Genomic DNA, 20977 nt, shown 5'->3' with positions numbered 1-20977 from the left:
CCCCTTCTATGCGTTTGCGGTCCGCGTGATGCTTCATCCGTTGTTGGGCACGCAGGAGGTGTGCTTTCAACATGTCAGTAAATTGTTGATGCTCGGCGGCCAGTTCCAGGATGGATTCCGGTGTCTTGACGGTGAACAGATTCAGGAAAGCTCCAAAATTGGGTTCCACGCCATAGAGGGCCTTGAATGGCATGCACCCAAGAGCACTGTGATGGCTGGAGTTGTTCCAGAATTCCACCATGGGTAGCCAGCGCTTCCAGCGGCACGGCGTATCGTGGACGGCACAACGTAAGTAATGCTCCAGGCACTGGTTGACACGCTCACTCTGCCCATCCGTTTGAGGATGATAGGCCGTGGTGTAGAGCAGCTTGGTGCCAACGAGCGTGAACAATTCCCTCCAAAAAGCGCTCGTGAAAATCTTGTCGCGGTCAGAGATGATTGAGTCTGGCAACCCGTGCAGCTTGACGATGTTGTCGAGGAAAACTCGAGCCACCTGTGGAGCTGTGAAAGGGTGATGCGGCGCCATGAAATGCGCATATTTAGTCAAATGATCCACCACCACGAGGATAACATATGCGCCCTCTGACCGCGGCAGACCTTTGATTAGCTCCATTGTGACGTCACCCCAAGCACGAGCAGGTATTGGTAAAGGTTGCAGAGTGCCCGAGCGATGCATGTGCTCATGTTTCACGTGTTGATAGACCACACTGCTTCACAAATTCTTCCACCTGCAGTTTCATCCCAGGCCAATAAAACAGATTGTTCAATCTGAGATAAGTGTGTCGGATCCCTGAGTGACCTCCCACTGCTACTGAGTGTAACTCACTGATTAATTTTGTTTCTAATGCAGCATTGCCACCAATCCATAAACGGCCTTTGTACTTGATCATACCCCTATCCAGTTTGTGACCATGATCATCCGGACTACGAACAATCAATGCTTGGAGTAACTCGGTTGCTTTGGCGTCAGTTTGATAGGAATTACGCACCTCTTGTATCCAGGAAGGCTGACAAGTGGATGATGTTGTCACCATGAACAAATGGCTGACACAGGACAAGGAATCAACTGCGCTGTTGTCAACGCCTTGTATGTATTTGAATTTAAACTAGAGACCTCCCAACTTGGCCATGGCCTTGCGCTGAACTTCTGAGCCAAGCTGCTGTTCCCCGAGCGTGCAGAGACTTTTGTGATCTGTTAGAATAGTGAACTAGCCTCGCTGTAGGTAGGGGCGCCAGCAATCAATGGCTAGCATTACTGCAAGGAATTCCTTCTCGTAAACAGAGAGTTTCGGATTGTTTACACCGAGCGCGCGACTGAGGAAAGCGGTCGGGTGGCCCTGATATGACTCCAACGTATCTATAATTTTTGATTGCTCCATGCTATATTATCTACTGTTTTGGACCATATTGGGCTTTATTTTCCACTTTTATATTATTTTTGGGACTAACCTATTAACCGGAGGCCCAGCCCAGAATTGTTGTTTTTTGCCTATCTCAGTGATTCGGAGAAACAGAATATCAAACGGAGCCCAAACAAAATGAAACCTTCGGGAACGTGATTTTCTCATCAGATAACACCCAGGAGACTTGGACCCTCCGTCAACAAAGCCACGAGGCGGTCATGAGGGTGGAGGGCCCCCCTAGGGCATGCCTCCCTACCTCGTGGGCCCCTCGAAGCTCCACCGACGTACTCCTTCTTCCTATATATACCTACGTACCCCCAAATGATCGGGGACGGAGCCAAAAACTTAATTCCACCACCGTAACTTTCTGTATCCACGAGATCCCATCTTGGGGCCTGTTCCGGAGCTCCGCCGGAAGGGGAATCGATCACGGAGGGATTCTACATCATCATCCAAGCCCCTCCGATGAAGTGTGAGTAGTTTACTTCAGACCTACGGGTCCATAGTTAGTAGCTAGATGGCTTCTTCTCCCTTTTTGGATCTCAATACAATGTTCTCCCCCTCTCTCGTGGAGATCTATTTGATGTAATCTTCTTTTTGCAGTGTGTTTGTTGAGAACGATGAATTGTGGGTTTATGATCAAGTCTATCTATGAATAATATTTGAATCTTCTTTGAATTCTTTTATGTATGATTGGTTATCTTTGCAAGTCTCTTCGAATTATCAGTTTGGTTTGGCCTACTAGATTGGTTTTTCTTGTCATGGGAGAAGTTCTTAGCTTTGGGTTCAATCTTGCGGTGTCCTTTCCCAGTGACAAAAGGGGCAGCAAGGCATGTATTGTATTGTTGTCATCGAGGATAACAAGATGGGTTTTTTATCATATTGCATGAAACTATCCCTCTACATCATGTCATCTTGCTTAAGGCGTTACTCTGTTTTTACCTTAATACTCTAGATGCATGCTGGGTAGGGGTCGATGAGTGGAGTAATAGTAGTAGATGCAGGCAGGAGTCGGTCTACTTGTCTCGGACATGATGCCTATATACATGATCATACTTAGATATTCTCATAACTATGCTCAATTCTGTCAATTGCTCAACAGTAATTTGTTCACCCACCGTAGAATACTTATGCTCTTGAGAGAAGCCACTAGTGAAACCTATGGCCCCCGGGTCTCTTTCTCATCATATCAATCTCCATCACTTTATTATTGCTTTGCTTTTACTTTGCCTTTTACTTTTTACTTAGCATCTCTATACCAAAAATACCAAAAATATTATTTATCATCTCTATCAGATCTCACTTTCGTAAGTGACCGTGATGGGATTGACAACCCCTAAGCGCGTTGGTTGCGTTGAGCTATTGTTTTTGTGTAGGTACGAGGGACTCGCGCGTAGCCTCCTACTGGATTGATACCTTGGTTCTCAAAAATTGAGGGAAATACTTACGCTACTTTGCTGCATCATCCTCTCCTCTTCGGGGAAATCCAACGCAGTTCTCAAGAGGTAGCAAGAAGAATTTCTGGCGCCATTGCCGGGGAGTCTGCGCAAAAGTCAACATACCAAGTACCCATCACAATCCCTATTTCCCGCATTACATTATTTGCCATTTGCCTCTCGTTTTCCTCTCCCCCACTTCACCCTTGCTGTTTTATTCGCCCTCTCTCTCTCTATCCTCCCTCTCTTTCTCTATTTGCTTCTTTTTGCCCGTTTGCTTTTTGTTTGCTCGTGTGTTGGATTGCTTGTTTGTCGCGATGGCTCTACATAGATTTGGCGATCTTCACCTTAAAAGGTTAGAGGAGATCGAAAACAACGTCGGGAAGTTCATGGTTTTGCAATTTGAGCATAATAATTTCTTTAGAAATGAGCTTAAGGAACAAAAAAGTTTCATGAATTTTATGAATAAAGAGCTCGATGATATGTCTAAAGAATTTGATGGTATAAGATCCCAAATTGCTTGTCTTGAAAAATTAACTGCTGAAATTTCGGATATGCAAGCTACCTTAGTCAATAAGATGGCCGCTAAACCGGATTCCTATGAAAATCAAGATGAAGATCTAAAAGTTATTAATGTTTCCCCTATTAAATCTTTGTTTTGCAATATAAATCTTGATAAAACTGAATATGATCCACCCTTACCTAGAAGGCGTTCTAAGAATTCAGAGTATTTAGATCTTGATGATGAAATTGATAAAAGTGGGATTAAAAGAAATAAAACCTTAGATGTTGCTAAACCCACTATATTGGATTTTAAGGAATTTAATTATGAAAATTGCTCTTTAATTTATTGTATTTCCTTGTTGCAATCCTTGCTAAATTCTCCTCATGCTTATAGTCAAAATAAAGCCTTTACCGAACATATCGTTGATGCCTTGATGCAAACTTATGAAGAAAAACTTGAGTTGAAAGTTTCTATCCCTAGAAAGCTTTATGATGAGTGGGAACCTACTATTAAAATTAAAATTAAAGATTATGAGTTTTATGCTTTGTGTGATTTGGGTGCTAGTGTCTCTACTATTCCCAAAACTTTGTGTGATTTGCTAGATTTTCGTGATTTTGATTATTGCTCTCTAAACTTGCATCTTGCGGATTCCACTATTAAGAAACCTATGGGAAGAATTAATGATGTTATTATTATTGCAAATAGGAATTATGTGCCCGTAGATTTTATCGTTCTTGATATAGATTGTAATCCTTCTTGCCCTATTATTCTCGGTAGACCTTTCCTTAGAACGGTTGGTGCGATTATTGATATGAAGGAAGGGAATATTAGATTTGAATTTCCATTAAAAAAGGGCATGGAACACTTCCCTAGAAAGAAAATAAAATTTCCATATGAATCTATCATGAGAGCCACTTATGGATTACCTACCAAAGATGGCAATACCTAGATCTATCCTTGCTTGTTACGCCTAGCTAGGGGCGTTAAACGATAGCGCTTGTTGGGAGGCAACCCAATTTTATTTTTATTCCTTGCTTTTTGCTCCTTTTTAGTAATAAATAATTTATCTAGCCTCTGTTTTTGTTGTGTTTTTTGTGTTTAATTAGTGTTTGTGCCAAGTAGAACCGTTGGGAAGACTTGGGGAAAGTCTTGTTGAACTGTAAAAAACAGAAACTTTAGCGCTCACGAGAACTGCTGTAATTTTTATTTGGAAAGTGATATTTAGTTAATTATTTTTGCAGATGGTTAATAGATAAATTCCTCACGTCCATAAAATTATTTTAGAATTTTTGGGGTTCCAGATCTTGCGCTAGCTACAGATTACTACAGACTGTTCTGTTTTTGACAGATTCTGTTTTTCGTGTGTTGTTTGCTTATTTTAATGAATCTATGGCTAGTAAAATAATTTATAAACTATAGAGAAGGTGGAATACAGTAGGTTTAAAACCAATATAAATAAAGAATGAGTTCATTACAGTACCTTGAAGTGGTCTTTTGTTTTCTTTCGCTAACGGAGCTCACGAGATTTTCTACTTTAAGTTTTGTGTTGTGAAGTTTTCAAGTTTTGGGTAAATATTTGATGGATTATGGAACAAGGAGTGGCAAGAACCTAAGCTTGGGGATGACCATGTCACCCCCAAGATAATCTAAGGACACCTAAAAGCCAAAGCTTGGGGATGCCCCGGAAGGCATCCCCTCTTTCGTCTACTTCTATCGGTAACTTTATTTGGAGCTATATTTTTATTCACCAGATGATATGTGTTTTGCTTGGAGTGTATTTTATGATTTGAGTCTTTGCTTGTTAGTCTACCACAATCATCCTTGCTGTACACACCTTTTGAGAGAGCCATACATAATTTGGAATTTGATAGAATACTCTATGTGCTTCACTTATATCTTTTGAGCTTTATAGTTGTGCTCTAGTGCTTCACTTATATCTTTTAGAGCATGGTGGTGGATTTGTTTTATAGAAACTATTGATATCTCATGCTTCACTTAGATTATTTTGAGAGTCTTAATAGCATGGTAATTCGCTTAAAATCCTAATATGCTTGGTATGCAAGATTAACAATAAAACTTTCTTATGAGTGTGTTGAATACTAAGAAAAGTTTGATGCTTGATGATTGTTTTGAGATGTGGAGGTAATAATATCAAAGTCATGCTAGTTGAGTAGTTGTGAAATTGAGAAATACTTGTGTTGAAGTTTGTAAGTCCCGTAGCATGCACGTATGGTAAACGTTATGCAACAAATTTGAAACATGAGGTGTTATTTGATTGTCTTCCTTATGAGTGGCGGTCGGGGATGAGCAATGGTCTTTTCCTACCAATCTATCCCCCTAGGAGCATGTGCGTAGTACCGAGGTTTTTGATGACTTGTAGATTTTTGCAATAAGTATGGGAGTTCTTTATGACTAATGTTGAGTCCATGGATTATACGCACTCTCACCCTTCCATCCTTGCTAGCCTCTTCGATACCGTGCATTGCCCTTTATCACATTGAGAGTTGGCGCAAACTTCGCCGGTGCATCCAAACCCCGTGATATGATATGCTCTTTCACACATAAACCTCCTTATATCTTCCTCAAAACAGCCACCATACCTACCTATTATGGCATTTCCATAGCCATTCCGAGATATATTGCCATGCAACTTTCCATCATTCCGTTCATCATGACACATTCATCATTGTCATATTGCTTAGCATGATCATGTAATTGACATAGTATTTGTGGCAAAGCCACCATTCATAATTCTTTCATACATGTCACTCTTGGTTCATTGCATATCCCGGTACACCGCCGGAGGCATTCATATAGAGTCATCTTTGTTCTAGTATCGAGTTGTAATCATTGAGTTGTAAATAAATAGAAGTGTGATGATCATCATTATTAGAGCATTGTCCCAAGTCAGGAATAAATAAATAAAGAGAGAAAGGCCATAAAAAGAGAAGGCCCAAACAAAAGAGAAAGGTGATACATCTCCGTCGTATCTACTTTTCCAAACACTTTTGCCCTTGTTTTGGACTCTAACTTGTATGATTTGAATGGAACTAACCCGGACTGACGCTATTTTCAGCAGAATTGCCATGGTGTTGTTTTATGTGCAGAAAACAAATATTCTCGGAATGACCTGAAACTCCATGGAACATCTTCGAAAAAATAATAAAAAATCCTCGCCAAAGATGAAGACTAGGGGGCCCACACCCTTCTCACGAGGGTGGGGGGCGCCCCCCCCCCCCCAGGGCGCCCCCCCCAGGGCGCGCCGCCTACCTCGTGGGCCCCCTGGATGCCCTCCGACGCCAACTCCAACTCTATATATTTGCTTTCGGAGAGAAAAAAATCAGAGAGAAGAAATCATCACGTTTTACGATATGGAGCCGCCGCCAAGCCCTAAAACCTCTCGGGAGGGCTGATCTGGAGTCCGTTCGGGGCTCTGGAGAGGGGGATTCATCGCCGTCGTTATCATCAACCATCCTCCATCACCAATTTCATGATGCTCACCGCCGTGCGTGAGTAATTCCATCGTAGGCTTGCTGGACGGTGATGGGTTGGATGAGATTTATCATGTAATCGAGTTAGTTTTGTTAGGGTTTGATCCCTAGTATCCATTATGTTCTGAGATTGATGTTGCTATGACTTTGCTATGCTTAATGCTTGTCATTAGGGCCCGAGTGCCATGATTTCAGATCTGAACCTATAATGTTTTCATGAATATATGTGAGTTCTTGATCCTATCTTGCAAGTCTATAGTCACCTACTATGTGTTATGATCCGGCAACCCCGAAGTGACAATAATCGGGACCACTCCCGGTGATGACCATAGTTTGAGGAGTTCATGTATTCACTATGTGCTAATGCTTTGTTCCGGTTCTCTATTAAAAGGAGGCCTTAATATCCCTTAGTTTCCAATAGGACCCCGCTGCCACGGGAGGGTAGGACAAAAGATGTCATGCAAGTTCTTTTCTATAAGCACGTATGACTATATACGGAATACATGCCTACATTACATAGATGAATTGGAGCTAGTTCTGTGTCACCCAAGGTTATGACTGTTACATGATGAACCGCATCCGGCATAATTATCCATCACTGATCCGGTGCCTACGAGCTTTCCATATACTGGTTTACGCTTATTTACTTTCTCGCTGCTACTGTTACAATCACTACAAAATACCAAAAACATTACTTTTGTTATCTTTACTTTTGTTGCCGCTACCACCACTATCATATTACTTTGCTACTAAACACTTTGCTGCAGATACTAAGTTTCCAGGTGTGGTTGAATTGACAACTCAGCTACTAATACTTGAGAATATTCTTTGGCTCCCCTTGTGTCGAATCAATAAATTTGGGTTGAATACTCTACCCTCGAAAGCTGTTGCGATCCCCTATACTTGTGGGTTATCAAGACAAATTTCTGGCGACGTTGCCGGGGAGCATAGCTCTATTCTTTGAGTCACTTGGGATTTATATCTGCTGGACACTATGAAGAACTTGAGAGATCCAAAACCAAGATCTATCCCTCAACTACGAGGGGAGGTAAGGAACTGCCATCTAGCTCTGCACTTGATTCACCTTCTGTTATGAGTAATTTTGCGACACCTACACCTGCTTCCTGAGGGTTATCTATCCAAAAGAAATTATTGAATCTGAATACGATGATGATAGTGATGATGAAAATATGCCTGTTATTCCTGAGGGTTATCTTTTTGATATGGAATCTTCTGCCACTATTTTAGCTTGCAAAGATAGATATGAGCTTAAGAGGTTATTAGTTAAATGGAACAAAGAATCACTTAGAGATAAAATGAAACCCGACCCTGATTTTGCTACTTCACCTATATGTGTTCCTGATAAGGATTATGAATTCTCTGTTGATCCTGATATAATTACTTTGGTTGAATCTGATCCATTTTATGGCTATGAATCTGAAACTGTTGTGGCACATCTTACTAAGTTAAATGATATAGCTGCCCTGTTCACTAATGATGAGAGATCGCGTTACTTTTATATACTCAAAATATTTCCGTTCTCATTAAAGGGTGATGCTAAGATATGGTTTAATTCTCTTGATCCTGGTTGTGTGCGTAGTCCTCAGGATATGATTTATTACTTCTCTGCTAAATATTTCCATGCTCATAAGAAACAATATGCTTTGAGGGAAATATACAACTTCATGCAAATTAAAGAAGAGAGTCTCCCACAAGCTTGGGGGAGGCTTCTCAAGTTACTTAATGCTTTGCCTGATCATCCTCTTAAGAAACTTGAAATACTTGATATCTTTTATAATGGACTAACCGATGCTTCCAGATATTACCTGGATAGTTGTGCTGGTTCTCTTTTCAGGGAAAGAACATCGGATGAAGCTGAAATCCTATTGAATAATATGTTGACAAATGAAAATAATTGGGCACCTCCTGAGCCAGCTCCTGCTCCAATTACTGAGCCTATTCCTAAACCAATTCCGAAGAAGAGAGGTGTTCTATTTCTCAGTCCTGAGGATATGCAAGAGGCAAAGAAATCTATGAAAGAAAAAGGTATTAAAGCTGAAGATGTTAAGAATTTACCTCCTATTGAAGAAATACATGGTATTAATTCATCGCCTGTTGAAGAAACATATGATCTTAATTCTTTATTTACTGAAGAACCTCCTCATCCCGATATCCCGACACAGGTAGTAAAGGTAAATTCTCTTTATAGATATGATAAAGCTGAAGTCCCTCCTACTAAAATTGCTAGTCAGTGCTTGGATGAGTTTGATAACTTTATGTTTAAGCAAGATGACTTCAATGCTTATTTTGGTACATAATTAAAAGAAAAGCTTATATGATTAGACGCTTGGGTGATTATATGGCTAATATTAAAGGTGAACTTAAACTTGTTAGCAAACATGCTTCTATGGTTACCACTCAAGTAGAACAAGTACTTAAGGCTCAAAAATAAGTGCTTGATGAAATGAATAGTAAGAAAAATGATTATGTTGTTAGAGTGGCTACTAGAACTGGTAGAATGACTCAGGAACCTTTGTATCCTGAAGGCCACCCTAAGAGAATCGAGCAAGATTCTCAAAGAAATAATATTGATGTTCCTAGTTCCTCTAAAAAGAAGAAGAAGAAAAATGATAGAACTGTGCAAACTTCTAGTGAACCTATTGCTGAACCACTTGATAATCCAAATGATATATCTATGTCTGATGCTGAAACACAATCTGGTAATGAACATGAACCTAATGAAAATATTAATGATGATGTTCATGATGATGCTCAACCTAGTAATGACAATGATGTAGAAGTTGAACCTGTTGTTGATCTTGATAACCCACAATCAAAGAATCAACGTTATGATAAAAGAAACTTTGTTGCTAGGAAACATGGTAAAGAAAGGGAACCTTGGGTTCATAAACCCATGCCTTTTCCTCCAAAACCATCCAAGAAAAAGGATGATGAGGATTTTGAGCGCTTTGCTGAAATGATTAGGCCTATCTTTTTGCGTATGCGATTAACTGATGTGCTCAAAACAAATCCTTATGCTAAATATACAAAGGATATCATTACTAATAAAAGAAAGATACTGGAAGCTGAGATTTCCACCATGCTTGCTAATTATACTTTTAAGGGTGGAATACCAAAGAAACTTGGAGACCCCGGAGTACCTACTATACCTTGCTCCATTAAAAGAAATTATATTAAAACTGCTTTATGTGATCTTGGAGCCGGTGTTAGTGTTATGCCTCTCTCTTTATATCGTAGACTTGACTTGAATAAGCTGACACCTACTGAAATATCTTTGCAAATGGCTGATAAATCAACTGCTATACCTATCGGTATTTGTGAGGATGTGCATGTTGTGGTTGCAAACGTTACTATTTTAATAGACTTTGTTATACTTGATATTCCCGAGGATGATAGTATGTCTATTATTCTTGGAAGACCTTTTCTTAATACTGCAGGGGCTGTTATTGATTGCAACAAAGGCAATGTCACTTTTCATGTTAATGGTAATGAGCATACGGTACACTTTCCGAGGAAACAACCTCAAGTTCATAGTATCAACTCCATTGGAAAAATTCCATCGATTATAATTGGAGGTTTTGAATTTCCTCTTCCTACTGTCAAAAAGAAATATGATATACTTATTATAGGGATGTGCATATCCCCATTGAGGTAACTTAGTGTTATTCAAAATTTCTCCGGTTTCATGATTATCGAAATGAGTTTGTTAACAAGACTTGATCAACCTTGTTAGTGGATTCTTTTTGATGAGCATGAGATGGATGAAACTAGAAGCACAAACTTCTGTACCCTCTCTATACTTTCTATTAATTAGTAGAAATAAAGTAAAAATAGTATTTTTCTGTCTGTTTCCTGACTTAGCTGTGCAATATAAAAATATCCCAAAAATAAAAGTCCTTAGAATGCCATGCCAATTTAATATGATTTTTTTCAGGAATATTTGAGGATTTACTGTGCAAAAATTACCGCGGGAGGAGCTGCCACCTGGCCACGAGGGTGGTGGGCGCCCCCCCCCCCCCTCTAGGGCGCGCCCCCTGCCTCGTGGGCCCACGGTGGCCCTCCTCCACTTATCCCAGCACCCATCTTCTTCCTCTGTCTCACACAAACCCGAAAAACCAACTCAAGCACGAGTTCCAGCCACTTTTGCTGTGATTTTCGATCTCCTTGCTCAAAGCACCTCTCGCAAAACTGCTTGGGGAGATTGTTCCTTGGTACGTGACTCCTCCATTGGTCCAATTAGTTTTTGTTCTAGTGCTTTATTCTTTGCAAATTTTTGCTGCATAGGTGACCATGTTCTTGAGCTTGCATGTCAAATTTATATGGTTCCAAGTAGTTCTAGTGCTTGATATAGGCTCTAGGCACTTGTAGGAGTAGTTGCTATCAATATTATTGAAGTTGGTTTACTTTTGTTTGAAGTTACTAAAAATTTAAAAAAAATCAGAGAAAAACAATATGCTTAGGAAGATGTTCCAAGGTGGTTCCTCTAAGAAGCAAGGACCCAGGATTGCTATGCGTGATGCTGACAAGGATCCACCAAGAGACGCTCCAGTACGGCCTTTCGAATGGTCGTCAGAAAATTTTATGGACCATGCGGGAATTAAAGAAGAATTCAAAGCATATTTGTGCAATGTCGGTCTTAAGGATTTTGAGGCTAACAAATGCCCCCAGTATCATGATCCCACAAGTTCCTTTGTGAGGAGGTTTGAGTATTCATCTTCGCGTAATTCCCCTTCTGTCATGTTTGATCTCTATGACAAATCTTATACCATGGACTTAGAGGATTTCACTTCTGCTTGCAAACTTCCATCACGGGGTAATGTTAGGGATCCCCCTAAATCTGAATTTAGAAACTTTCTTGCTAGTATAACTGTGGGGGAATCTAGAGATATAACGCAGACTACCATAGGGAGCATTCACTTTCCTGCTATACATTATTTTGCTCTTTTCATCGGTAGATGCATAAATGCTAAGAACGAAGTATGTCACATGTGTGTCCCTGATCTTAGCATTCTTAGGAGTGCTGTGTTAGGAGACCAATCTTATCATATGGGAGCCATTGTAGCTCGTAGGTTGCATCATAATAGACATAATGGAGATTTCTTTGGAGGAATTTATGCAACCCGCTTAGCTGATTTTCTTGAGATAGACATTTGTGAGGGTGATACGGAGTTGCCTCTTGCATATTTAGATTATGAATCTATGGATTCGCACCAGTTTGTCGAGAGGCCTGAATAACCTCTCTTATATCGTTTAATTTTTGATAAACGACGTGTTTTCCTTATTACTCTCCCTGCTCCTGCCTTCTTTGATTCACATACAAAAAGAAGATATGCTATTACCAGAGAGGAGGCAGAAGAGTACGAGAGGAGAGCGGAGGCAGCTCGACTCCACGCTGCAGCTCAGCAGGCGATAACCGCTGCACATCAGTATGATCCCAACTATTCTTCCTCATCACAGTATGACCCCAACAACTGTTATTATGGATATCCGTCAGGCCAGCCGTGGCCATAGACCAACTTAGGCCAAAAGCCTAAGCTTGGGGGAGTACGTATTTCTCACCGACATTACATTTATGTTCACACACACTCATTGCTAGATGTCGGTGCTCATACTTTTTCACTGTAATATCCATCCTAGTTTATTTTCTTTTTCCTGGTTTCTTCTTGTGTGTTTGCTAAACCTTAAGAAAAACCAAAAAAAATTAGTAGTAGTTTATTTTTCTGCTATAGTAGCAATAATTAAAAAGAAACCCCAAAAATATTTCCCGTTCTTCTTTTGCTTGTTGGGAGCTTTCCCGTGTAAATAGTTTTATTTCTTTTCTTTGGGGGCCAGTAGGAGAAGACCATAATTAAATTGTTGAAGTGGCTCTTATATGCATTATTGTTGATTTAACCAAGAGCCCATATTGCCTTGTCTTCTCCTGTTTATTGAATGCTCGCAGACTCTAGCTTAGTCCAATGCACGTACACTCTTATTATTATTCACACCGTTCGGTCGTGCAAGTGAAAGGCAATTATGATGATATATGATGGACTGACTGAGATGAGAAAAGCTGGTATGAACTCGACCTCTTTTGTTTTTGTAAATATGATGAGTCCCTCATTCTTGATTTAGCTTATTATGAATAAACATGTTTGCAATGACAATTAGAGATCATAATTGCTTGTGCCATGCTTGATTAGCTATGAGTTATAATGGTTTACCTTGAGTGCCAACATGTTATTGAGATGATTATGATGTGGTATGATGGAGTGGTATCCTCCTTTGAATGATTTAAGTGACTTGACTTGGCACATGTTCATGCATGTAGGTGAAACAAAATCAACATAGCCTTCACAATATTTATGTTCATGGCGGATTATATCCTACCCATGCTTGCATCCAATGTTTATTAATTTTAATGCATGTACATGGTTGTTGTCGCTCTATAGTTGGTCGCTTCCCAGTCTTTTGCTAGACTTCACTTGTACTAAGCGGGAATACTGCTTGTGCATCCAATCCCTTAAACCCCAAAGTTATTCTAGATGAGTCCACTATACCTTCCTATATGCGGTATCTACCTGCCGTTCCAAGTAAATTTGTATGTGCCAAACTCTAAACCTTCAAATAAACATTATGTTTTGTATGCTCGAATAACTCATGTATCAACCAAGGCTGTCCTTATCTTCCGTGTTAGGCGGGTTATTCTCAAGAGGAGTGGACTCCGCTCCTCACTCACGAGAAAATGGCTGGTCACCGGGATGCCCAGTCCCATGCTTTATGCAAACTAAATCAAAATTAATTGCAAACAAAACTCCCCCTGGGACCTGATGTATGTTGGAGGAACTCGTTGTTTCGAGCAACCATGGATTGATGCTTGTTGGTGGAGGGGGGTATAAACTTTACCATTCTGTTTGGGAACCGCCTATAATGTGTTTAGCATGGAAGATATCGCCATCTCTTAGTTGTTACATTGACAATGAAAGTATACCGCTCAAAATACAATTTATCTCTATTTCAAAACCGAGCTCTGGCACCTCTACAAATCCATGCTTCCCTCTGCGAAGGGCCTATCCATTTACTTTTATGTTGAGTCATCACCCTCTTATTAAAAAGCACTAGCTGGAGAGCACAACCGTCATTTGCATTCATCGCTGTTAATTGATATTGGGTATGACTATGATTGGATCTCTTTTACCATGAATTACAATGTCTAGTCAGTCCTTGATCTTTAAAGGTGCTCTGCATTTATGTTTTGCGGTCTTAGAAAGGGCTAGCGAGATACCATCTTGTTATATCATATTATGATTGTTTTGAGAAAGTGTTGTCATCCGAGGTTTATTATTATGACTTGCTAGTTGATTATGCTATTGATATGAGTAATTATGAGACCTGAGAATTATTGCAAATGTGGTTAGTTATGATCTATGCTGAAAACTTGAATGCTGGCTTGACATAGTTACAACAACAAGAGCAAACAGAGTTTGTAAAAGTTTTTCTTTCTTTCAGTTTGTCAACTGAATTTCTTGAGGACAATCAAGGGTTTAAGCTTGGGGGAGTTGATACGTCTCCGTCGTATCTACATTTCCAAACACTTTTGCCCTTGTTTTGGACTCTAACTTGTATGATTTGAATGGAACTAACCCGGACTGACGCTGTTTTCAGCAGAATCGCCATGGTGTTGTTTTATGTGCAGAAAACAAATATTCTCGAAATGACCTGAAACTCCACGGAACATCTTAGAAAAAATAATAAAAAATCCTTGCCAAAGATGAAGACCAAGGGGCCCACATGGGTGGGGGTGGGGCGCGCCCCCCCCCCCTAGGGCACACCCCCTACCTCGTGGGCCCCCTGGATGCCCTCCGATGCCAACTCCAACTCTATATATTTGCTTTCGGAGAGAAAAAAATCAGAGAGAAGAAATCATTGCGTTTTACGATAAGGAGCCGCCGCCAAGCCCTAAAACCTCTCGGGAGGGCTGATCTGGAGTCCGTTCGGGGCTCCGGAGAGGGGGATTCGTCGCCGTCGTCATCATCAACCATCCTCCATCACCAATTTCATGATGCTCACCGCCGTGCGTGAGTAATTCCATCGTAGGCTTGCTGGACGATGATGGGTTGGATGAGATTTATCATGTAATCGAGTTAGTTTTGTTAGGGTTTGATCCCTAGTATCCATTATGTTCTGAGATTGATGTTGCTATGACTTTGCTATGCTTAATGCTTGTCACTAGGGCCCGAGTGGCATGATTTCAGATCTGAACCTATAATGTTTTCATGAATATATGTGAGTTCTTGATCCTATCTTGCAAGTCTATAGTCACCTACTATGTGTTATGATCCGGCAACCCCGAAGTGACAATAATCGGGACCACTCCCGGTGATGACCATAGTTTGAGGAGTTCATGTATTCACTATGTGCTAATGCTTTGTTCCGGTTCTCTATTAAAAGGAGGCCTTAATATCCCTTAGTTTCCAATAGGACCCCGCTGCCACGGGAGGGTAGGACAAAAGATGTCATGCAAGTTCTTTTCCATAAGCATGTATGACAATATACGAAATAAATGCCTACATTACATAGATGAATTGGAGCTAGTTCTGTGTCACCCAATGTTATGACTGTTACATGATGAACCGCATCCGGCATAATTATCCATCACTGATCTGGTGCCTATGAGCTTTCCATATACTGGTTTACGCTTATTTACTTTCCCGCTGCTACTGTTACAATCACTACAAAATACCAAAAACATTACTTTTGTTGTCTTTACTTTTGTTGCCGCTACCACCACTATCATATTACTTTTCTACTAAACACTTTGCTGCAGATACTAAGTTTCCAGGTGTGGTTGAATTGACAACTCAGCTGCTAATACTTGAGAATATTCTTTGGCTCCCCTTGTGTCGAATCAATAAATTTGGGTTGAATACTCTACTCTCGAAAGCTGTTGCAATCCCCTATACTTGTGGGTTATCAAAAGGCCATAAAAAAAGAAGGCCCAAAAAATGAGAGAAAAAGAGAGAAGGGACAATGTTACTATCCTTTTACCACACTTGTGCTTCAAAGTAGCACCATGATCTTCATAGTAGAGAGTCTCTCATGTTATCACTTTCATATACTAGTGGGAATTTTTCATTATAGAACTTGGCTTGTATATTCCAACAATGGGCCTCCTCAAGTGCCCTAGGTCTTCGTGAGCAAGCAAGTTGGATGCACACCCACTAGTTTCTTTTGTTGAGCTTTCATACATTTATAGCTCTAGTGCATCCGTTGCATGGCAATCCCTACTCCTTGCATTAACATCAATCGGTGGGCATCTCCATAGCCCATTGATTAGCCTCGTTGATGTGAGACTTTCTCCTTTTTTGTCTTCTCCACATAACCCCCCTCATTATATTCTATTCCACCCATAGTGCTATGTCCATGGCCCGCGCTCATATATTGCGTGAAAGTTTATAGGTTTGAGATTACTAAAGTATGAAACAATTGCTTGGCTTGTCATCGGGGTTGTGCATGATGAGAGCATTCTTGTGTGACGAAAATGAAACATGACTAAACTATATGATTTTGTAGGGATGAACTTTCTTTGGCCATGTTATTTTGAGAAGACATAATTGCTTAGTTAGTATGCTTGAAGTATTATCATTTTTATGTCAATATGAACTTTTGTATTGAATCTTTCGGGTCTGAATATTCATACCACAATTAAGAAGAATTACATTAAAATTATGCCAAGTAGCACTCCGCATCAAAAATTCTCTTTTTATCATTTACCTACTCGAGGACGAGCAGGAATTAAGCTTGGTGATGATTGATACGTCTCCAACGTATCTATAATTTTTGATTGCTCCATGCTATATTATCTACTGTTTTGGACCATATTGGGCTTTATTTTCCACTTTTATATTATTTTTGGGACTAACCTATTAACCGGAGGCCCAGCCCAGAATTGTTGTTTTTTGCCTATTTCAGTGATTCGGAGAAACAGAATATCAAACGGAGTCCAAACAGAATGAAACCTTCGGGAACGTGATTTTCTCATCAGATAACACCCAGGAGACTTGGACCCTCCGTCAAGAAAGCCACGAGGCGGTCACGAGGGTGGAGGGCCCCCCTAGGGCACGCCTCCCTACCTCGTGGGCCCCTCGAAGCTCCACCGACGTACTCCTTCCTATATATACCTACGTACCCCCAAACGATCGGGGACGGAGCCAAAAACCTAATTCCACCGCTGTAACTTTCTGTATCCACGAGATCCCATCTTGGGGCCTGTTCCGGAGCTTCGCGGAAGGGGAATCGATCACGGAGGGATTCTACATCATCATCCAAGCCCCTCCGATGAAGTGTGAGTAGTTTAGTTCAGACCTACGGGTCCATAGTTAGTAGCTAGATGGCTTCTTCTCTCTTTTTGGATCTCAATACAATGTTCTCCCCCTCTCTCGTGGAGATCTATTCGATGTAATCTTCTTTTTGCGGTGTGTTTGTTGAGACCGATGAATTGTGGGTTTATGGTCAAATCTATCTATGAATAATATTTGAATCTTCTCTGAATTCTTTTATGTATGATTGATTATCTTTGCAAGTCTCTTCGAATTATCAGTTTGGTTTGGCCTACTAGATTGGTTTTTCTTGCCATGGGAGAAGTGCTTAGCTTTGGGTTCAATCTTGCGGTGTCCTTTCCCAGTGACAGAAGGGGCAGCAAGACACGTATTGCATTGTTGCCATCGAGGATAACAAGATGGTTTTTTTTATCATATTGCATGAAACTATCCCTCTACATCATGTCATCTTGCTTAAGGCGTTACTCTGTTTTTAACTTAATACTCTCGATGCATGTTGGATAGCGGTCGATGAGTGGAGTAATAGTAGTAGATGCAGGCAGGAGCCGGTCTACTTGTCTCGGACGTGATGCCTATATACATGATCATACCTAGATATTCTCATAACTATGCTCAATTCTGTCAATTACTCAACAGTAATTTGTTCACCCACCGTAGAATACTTATGCTCTTGAGAGAAGCCACTAGTGAAACCTATGGCCCCCGGGTCTCTTTCTCATCATATCAATCTCCATCACTTTATTATTGCTTTGCTTTTACTTTGCCTTTTACTTTTTACTTTGCATCTCTATACCAAAAATATTATTTAACATCTCTATCAGATCTCACTTTCGTAAGTGACCGTGAAGGGATTGACAACCCCTAAGCGCGTTGGTTGCGTTGAGCTATTGTTTTTGTGTAGGTACGAGGGACTCGCGCGTAGCCTCCTACTGGATTGATACCTTGGTTCTCAAAAACTGAGGGAAATACTTACGCTACTTTGCTGCATCATCCTCTCCTCTTCGGGGAAATCCAATGCAGTGCTCAAGAGGTAGCAGGCCCTGTTGACATAATACTGCTCCAATCCCGGTGTCACATGCATCCGTTTCCACAGTAAATGGCAAGGAAAAATTAGGCAGGGCGAGCACTGGTGTTGTTACCATGGCCTGTTTCAGTTTCAGAAAAGTTGTTGTTGCTGCATCAGTCCAAACAAAACCCTTCTTGCTCAAAGAGATGTCAGTGGTTTGGTGATAATGTTGTAGTTCCTGACAAATTTACGGTACTAACCAGTGAGGCCCAGAAACGCCCTTAATTCAGTCGGGGAAGACGGTTGTGGCCAGTGTTGAATAGAATCAGTCTTATCTGTTTCCATGGCCACCCCCTCTGCGGATATTACATGACCCAAATAACTGATTGATGTATGAGCGAATGAACACTTGGATAACTTCGCATAGAGTTGATGCTGACGCAACAGAGCAAACACTTGTCGTAGGTGCAGTAGATGCTCATCAAATGATGGACTGTAAGTCAAGATGTCATCCAGGAAAACGATGACATACTTGTGTGTGCCTGGTGCAAGGACAGAATTCATCAAGCATTGATGGGTGGGCCATTTGTCACCCCGAAGGGCATCACACAAAATTGGAAGTGACCATGGTGAGTTTTGAATGCCGTTTTTGGTTCATCTTCTGGGCGCATTCGTATTTGATGGTAGCCTACCCGCAAATCAATTTTGGAGAAATACTTTGCACCAGCCAGTTCATCAAGAAGATCATCAATGACAGGCAGTGGGAACTTGTTCTTGATGGTAATGTCATTGAGCCGGTGATAATCAATACAGAAACGCCAAGTACCGTCTTTCTTCTTCACTAGCAAGACAAGTGCAGCAAAGGGACTGATGCTCGTCGTGATGAGGCCAGCTTTCAGCATCTCTGCAACCTAACGCTCAATTTCATCCTTCTGGAGTGGCGAGTAACGGTACGGTCGGACATTGGGTGGAGAGGAGCCGGGCTTGAGATGAATAGCGTGATCAAACTCACGGTGGGGTGGTAATGTGGTTGGTTCCTGAAAAATGTCGGCATATTCATCCAAGATAGCTTGCAACTGTGGGGGTATGTGATCATCAGATAATGATGGTGTGTGCTCAGGATGCAATACTGCCAATGCCCACACTTCATTTCCTTGAATCCACTTAGTCAACTGATCAGCACGTATCTCTGTCAATGTCGGCTCTGTCGGAGTACGCACACCTTGCAGCTTGATGTTCATATGAGCGTGTCTGAATTCCATTGTCTTGAGTCCCCAATGGCAGTTCATTGGACTGAACTGAGCGAGCCAATCGACTCCCAAAACTGCATCATAAGCGCCGAGCTCAAGCAACCGCATATCAGTGCTGAAAGTGTGCCCCTGACACCACCACTGTAATTGAGATACTTGTTGCTTGGACTGCAGGGTTTCTCCGTTTGCTACCCTCACTGTGACAGAATCGACGTCCTGAATTGTACAGCCCACCCGCTCTGCAAACGCTGAATTGACGAATGTGTGGGTACAGCCTGAATCCACCAGCAACAACATGACCTAATTGCCAACTAATGCTCGTAACCTCATTGTACCTGATGACTCTGTTCCTACTACGGCATGCACGGAAATTTGACAGCAAATTGCTTCTTCTTCTGCATTCTCATCCAGCAGCTCAAGAGCACGTATGGCGTCATCCGACAGAAGCTTACCATGATCTCCAACCTCAATGGTCAGAAGTTGACCCACCTTGTTACACCTGTGCTCGCGGGAATATTTGTCTTCGCACTTAAAACATTGGCCATTGGCTCGCCTAAATTCCCGCAGTTGCCGTTCGTGGCCAAAATCATCCGGGTCGCGCTTAGCACCATCAATGCATGGTTGTACTAGTCCAGGAGCCATTGTGGGCACTGGTGACAGAGGGATGGCGCGAGTATATACTGGTGGACAACCTCGCGGCTTGCAGTGTTCAGATTCTTCCTCCTGTATCTGGGCAAGTTCCGCTGCTCTGGAAATGCTTGTCGGCGCGTGCTGGCGCACTCCTGTGCGGACCTCATCCCGTAGACCGATGATAAACTGTGAGACAAAGAATTTCTGATTCAAGGATGGGTCCAGAGCGATTAGGTGGTACATAATTGCCTCGAAGGAGAGTCTGTATTCAGCAACAGTGCAGGTCTGTCTAAGGTGATGGAGGGGATGCAGCAGAGCATCGATTTCGTCTTGCCCAAATTATGCTTGAACTGCTTCCATGAATGTGAGCCAATCACCCAGACCATGTGTATGCTTGTACGCCTGACACCAAAGTGCTGCATGACCATCCATGTAGAGCACGGCCGTACTGACCCAATGCTCCGGCGGTGTCTGATACAACTCAAAATAGGTGTGGCAGAGGTCAAACCAGAGGCGCGGGGCATCACCACTGAACCGAGGGAAGTCATGCTTCGGCGGCTTGTGACAATAATTGGGGCGCGGTGACTGCGGTGGCGAGACATGGCGTTCCTGGTGCTCGTTGTGACGAACAGGAACAAACGGTGGGCGAGATGGAACATTGAGGAGTGGGGGTCCCTTGTTGACCAACAACACGGCGGGATGCGTGGTGGAGGACGAAGGAGCCGCCCGTGCCGCCGCGTCCGTTGCCTATCTTCGCTTGACCGCATCCAATCCCTCGCCGAAATCGGCCACTTGAGTGCTCAGTTGCTGCACCTCGGTCGAGAGCAATGAAAATTTGGCGAGTAATTCCTCCAAGGTTTTCTGTACTCCCTCCATGGCTTGGAGCACGAACTTGGTCTGGGCCGACGGAGTCGAC

Source organism: Triticum dicoccoides, chromosome 7A (genome assembly GCF_002162155.2).
Source record: "Triticum dicoccoides isolate Atlit2015 ecotype Zavitan chromosome 7A, WEW_v2.0, whole genome shotgun sequence".
NCBI lineage: Eukaryota > Viridiplantae > Streptophyta > Magnoliopsida > Poales > Poaceae > Triticum > Triticum dicoccoides.
This window is presented reverse-complemented; position numbering follows the sequence as displayed.